The sequence below is a fragment of the Pristiophorus japonicus genome, unplaced genomic scaffold (genome assembly GCF_044704955.1).
Source record: "Pristiophorus japonicus isolate sPriJap1 unplaced genomic scaffold, sPriJap1.hap1 HAP1_SCAFFOLD_56, whole genome shotgun sequence".
Classification (NCBI taxonomy): Eukaryota; Metazoa; Chordata; class Chondrichthyes; family Pristiophoridae; genus Pristiophorus; species Pristiophorus japonicus.
This window is the reverse complement of record NW_027254467.1, coordinates 1,977,897-1,983,139: the sequence shown is the minus strand read 5'-3', so window position 1 is coordinate 1,983,139 and position 5,243 is coordinate 1,977,897. Positions and strand designations below refer to the sequence as shown.

The window sequence follows — 5,243 nt, the reverse complement described above, 5'->3', positions numbered from 1 at the left end:
TACCCTAACCCGCAAGCTCTCCTACTCCCACCGCAAAGCTATCCTACCCCACAAGCTCTCCGACCCAAAAAGCACTCCTACACCACCCCCAAGCTCTCCTACCCCGCCGTGCTCTCCTACACCGCTGAAGTGTCCTACCCACCCAAGCTCTCCTGCACACCTACGCTCTCCTACCCGCCCATGCTCTCCGACCTTCGAACTCTCCTTCAACCGCAAGTTCTTCTACGCACCCGCAAGCTTTGCCACCGCGCGAAGATCTCCTACCCTCCAAGCACCTCTTCCCTCTCAAGCTCTCCTACCCCGTCGGGCCGAAATAGCTCAGTTGGGAGAGCGTTAGACTGAAGATCTAAAGGTCCCTGGTTCAATCCCGGGTTTCGGCAATATCTGGTGATTTTAAGCAGGAATGGGGTACTGAAGTTGAATGTTCAGCCATGAACTAATTGAATGGCGGTGCAGGCTAGAAGGGCCGTGTGGCCTGCTCCTGCATCTGTTTTCTATGTTTCTATGTTTCTAAGCTCTCCTACCCTCCAAGCTCTCCAAACCCCCCCAACCCTACTACCTCCCCAGCTCCCCTACCGCCCGAGCTGTCCTACCCTCCCAAGCTCTCATCCGCGCTCATGCTCTCCTACCGCCCAACCACTCCTACCCCAAGCTCTCCAACCCATCTAAACAGTTCTACCCCCAAATGCTCTCCAAATCCTCAAGTTCTCCTACAAGCCCAAGCTCTCCTACCACCCCCCAAGCTCTCCTACCCCTCCAAGATGTCCGACCCCCTGAGTTCTCAGCGCCCCCGTGCTCTGCTACACCCGCAAGTCTCTTAGACACAAGCTCTCCTACGCGCACCCAAGCTCGACTATACCCCAAAATTATATGCCCACAAGCACTCCTCTAGCCCAATCTCTCCAACCCCTACCAAGCGCTCATACCCGCCAAGCTCTCCTCCCCCACGCCGAGCTTACCTACGCCCCCGATGTTACTTAACCCCAAGCTCTCCGACCGCCAACTTCTCCTACCGCCAAAGCGTTCCTTCCCACCAAGCTCCTCTACCCCCCCAAGCTTTCCTATCCCCTTAGCTCTCCTACACCCCCAAGCTCTCCTGCCCTCAAGCACTCCGACACAGCCAGCTCTCCTAGCCACCCAAGCTCTCCGACCCCCCAAAGCCCTCCAAGACCCCCAAGCTCTCATACTCCCTCAGGGCGCTACTACCAACCATGATCTCCAACCACTTCCAATCGCTTCTACCTACAAGCTCTCCTACAGCCCAAGCTGTCCTACCCCCCAAGTTCTCCTGCCAGCCAAGCTCACCTACGCCCCCAAGCTTTCCTACGAATCCGCAAGCTCCACGATCACCCAAGCACTACTGCCCTCAAGCTCTCAAACCCACCACGCTCTAATACCCGCAATCTATCCTTCCCCCACTAGCTCTCCTACACGCCAAGCTCTCCGATGCCCCAAGCTCTCCTAACCCCCAAGCTCCTCTACACACGCAAATTATCTTTCCCCCGCAAGTCAGATACCCGCTCACGCTCTCCTACGATTCAAGCTCTCCGAACCCGCAAAGCTCTCGTACCCGCCAAGCTCTCCTACTCACAACCTCTCCTTCCCCCAAGCTCTCCTACCCGGCTAAACTCTCCAACCCTCCCCAAGCCCTACTACCTCCCCAATCTCTCCTGCCCTCCCAAGCTCTCCTACTCTTCAAGCTCTCCTACCCTACAAGCTCTCCTACCCCGCCAAGCTCTCCTACCCGTCCAAGCTCCCGTACCGCCGCAAGCTGTCATGTGCGCTCAAGCCCTCCTACCGCCCAAACACTCCTACCCCCGCCAACCTCTCCTGCCACCGCAAGTTCTCCTACCCCCGAACCGCTCCTACCCCCAAACTCTCCTACTCCTCTAAACTCTCCTACCATGCAAGCTCTCCTAACCCCATGCTCTCCTACCCCCCGCAAGCTCTACAATACCCCTAGTCTCTCCCACTCACCCAAGCTCTCCTATTCACCCAAGATCTCCAACCGCCGCACAATTTCGCCAACTGCTCAAGCTCTCCAACCCGCCCAAGATCTCCTATCCACCCAAGCTCTGCTAACCACCAACCTCACCTGCCCGCCAAGCTCTCCTACTACCACTAAGCTCTTCTCACCCCCAAGCTCTCCTACCCACCGAAGCTCTCCTGCACCCTGAACTCTCCTACACCGCAAGCCCTCCTACACTCACAAGATCGCCGATCCCCAGAAGGTCTCCTACCCTCCTAAGCTCTCCTACACCCCAAGCTCTCCAATGCCATGAAACTCTCCAACCACCACAAGCTCTCCGACCCCACAAGCTCTCCCACATCGCAACCTCTCCGATTCCACAAGCTCTCCTACCCTCAACAAGCTCGCCTACGTCCCAATTTATCCGATCCCACCAGCTCTCGTAACCCACAAGCTCTCCTACCCCGCAAGCTGTTTTTCTCGCACCAAGCTCTCCACCACCCCAAAGCTCTCCTACTTCCCCAAGCTCTCCTACTCCACAAGCTCTCCCACCCCGCAAGTGCTACTACCTCCCAAGCTCTCCTACCGTCCAATCTCTCCTATCCAGCCAAGCTCTCAGACCTGCCCAAGCTCTCCATCCACCAAAGCACTCCTACCCTCCCAACCACTCCTACCCGCAAAGCTCTCATACCACCCCGAAGCTCTTCTAACCCCCAAGGCAATCCTGCCCCCACCCCCCCAAGATGTCCTGCACCGCCAAGCTCCGTTACCACGCAAACTCCCCTGTGCTCCAAGCTCTCCGACATGCCCAACCTCTCCTACCCAAAAACTATGCTACACGCCCAATCAAATCTAACCCCAAAATCTAATCCCCATGCTCTCCTACCCCACCCAGGCTCTCCTACACGCCAGCCTCTGCAAACTCGCAGCTCTCCTAGCCCCCAAACTCAACTGCCCACAAGCTCTGCTACCCGCCAAACTCTCCTACCACGCCAAGCCCTCCGACGCTATCAAGCTCTCCGATCCGCCTAAGCTCTCCTAATAACCGAAGCTCTCCTGCACCCAAGCTCTCCGACCAATCCCCATCTATCCTAGCCCACAAGCTCTCCTGCCCCCAAGTTCTACTACCCGACACGGTCTGCTACCACCAAGCTCTCCAAGTTCTCGTAACCCCCCGCAAGCTCTCCTACCCCGCAAGTTCTCCTAACTCACAAAGACTCCTACCAACGAAGCTCTCCGACCCGCAAAGCTCACCCAACCACCCAGCTCTGCTACCGTCCCAGCTCGCCTACCGCCCCAGCTCTCCTACCCTGCAAGATCTCACACCCTGCCAGCTCGCTTACATGCCAAGCTCTCCAACCCACACGCAAGCTCGCCTACCCCCGCAAGGTCTAATACTCCGCAAGCTCTCGTACCGCCCCAAGCTCTCCAACCATGCAAGCTGACCTGCTCCCGCCAAACTCTCCGACACTAAAGCTCGCCTACCCGCCCAAGCTCTCCTACCACCTCAAGCTCTCCTACACGCCCCAAGCTCTCCAACGACCCCAAGCTCTCCTAACCCCGCATGCTCTCCTACCCACTCAATCTCTCCTGCCACCACAAGCACTCCTACCCCTCCAAGCTCCCCGACCCACACAAGCTCTCCTACAGCCGCCAAGCTCTCCTACTCCCCCGCAATATCTCCTGCAACTGCAAGCTCTCCTACCACGTGAAGCTCTCGTACCGCCCACCCCAGCAAGCTCTCCGACCCCGACAAGCTCACATAACCCCGATGCTCTCCTACCCCAGAAGCTCTCCTACCCCGCAAGTTCTCCTCCCCCAAGGTCTCCTACCCCGCAAGCTCATCTATCCCCAAAATCTGCTAACGTCCAAGATCTCCGAAACCCCATGCTTCCTTCGCCCCCAAGCTCACCTACCCACAAGCTCTCCTACCCCGCAATCTCTGGTAATCCCCCAAGCTCTCCTCCCACCACAAGCTCGCCTACACCGCCAAGTTCTTTTAACCCCCCCCCCCGCAAACTCTCATACCCTCCCCTCAGCTCCCCTACCCACCCCCAAGCTCACCTACCCCGCAAGCACTCCTACTCACCAAGCTCTCCTACGCCCACAATCTCACCGACCCCACATGCTCTCGTACCACCGCAATCTCTCATCCCCCACAAGCTCTCCTTCTCACCAAAGCTCTCCAACCGCCAAAGCTCTACTACACTCACAACCACTCCTACCCGCCAAGCTCTCTTACCACCCCTAAGCTCTGCTAACCCCCAAGGCAATCCTGCGCCCCCCGCAAAATCTCCTCCACCGCCACGCTCTGCTACCACCCAAACTACCCTACGCTCCAAGCTCTCTTACATGCCGAACCTCGCCGACCCATTAAAATATTCTACACGCCCAAGCTATCCGAACACCAAATCTCCTAATCCCCATGCTCTCCTACCCCACCCAAGCTCTCCTACCAGCCAGGCTCTGCAAACCCGCTAGCACTCCTAGCCCCCAAAATCACCTACCCACAAGCCCTCCTACCCACCAAACTCTCCAACCCCGCCAAGCCCTCCTACGCTCTCAAGCTCTCCGACCCGCCCAAGCTCTCCTAATCCGCCAACCTCTCCTTCCCCAAGATCTCCAACCCCGCAAGCTCATCTATCACCAAACTCTTCTAACGTCCGAGCTCTCCGAAATCCCATGCTTCCTACGCCCCCAAGCTCACCTAACCCTAGCTCTCCAACCCGCAATCTCTGGTAACCCCCCAAGCTCTCCTACCGCCACAATCTCTCCGACCCCACATGCTCTCGTACCGCTCCAATCTCTCATCCCCCACAAGCTCTGCTTGTCACCCAAGCTCTCCTACCGCCAAAGTTCTCCTACCAACCAAGCTCTCCTGCCCGCCAAGTTCTCCTACCTACCAAGCTCTCCTACCCCGCCTGCTCCCCTACCACCACATTTCTCATTCCCCACAAGCTCTCCTACCCGCCAAGATCTCCTACCACCCCAAGCTCTCCTATACTCTCAACGATCTCCTAACCCCGTACCCAAGCTCTCCTAACCCACCAAGCTCTCCAAACAACCCAAGCTCTCCTAAATCCGAAGCTCTCCTACCATCAAGCTCTCCTACCCCCCAGCTCTCCTACCTCCCCAAGCTAGCATACCCGCCCAAGCGCCTGGACCCCGCAAGCTCTCCTGCCTCCCCAAGCTCGCGTACACTGCCAAGTTCTCTTACCCCCTCAAGCCCTCCTACACCACCCAAGCTCTCGTAACAGCCCAAGCTCACCTACTC

The 5,243-nt window shown here is 57.7% G+C and overlaps 1 non-coding gene across 1 annotated transcript; it reads left to right on the top strand.

Annotated features, from left to right (window-relative positions):
• Positions 1 to 307: 307 nt before the first annotated feature.
• On the top strand, positions 308 to 380 carry trnaf-gaa (transfer RNA phenylalanine (anticodon GAA)). Its single transcript has one exon. It is a non-coding gene; the product is annotated as a tRNA-Phe (tRNA).
• Positions 381 to 5,243: the final 4,863 nt, after the last annotated feature.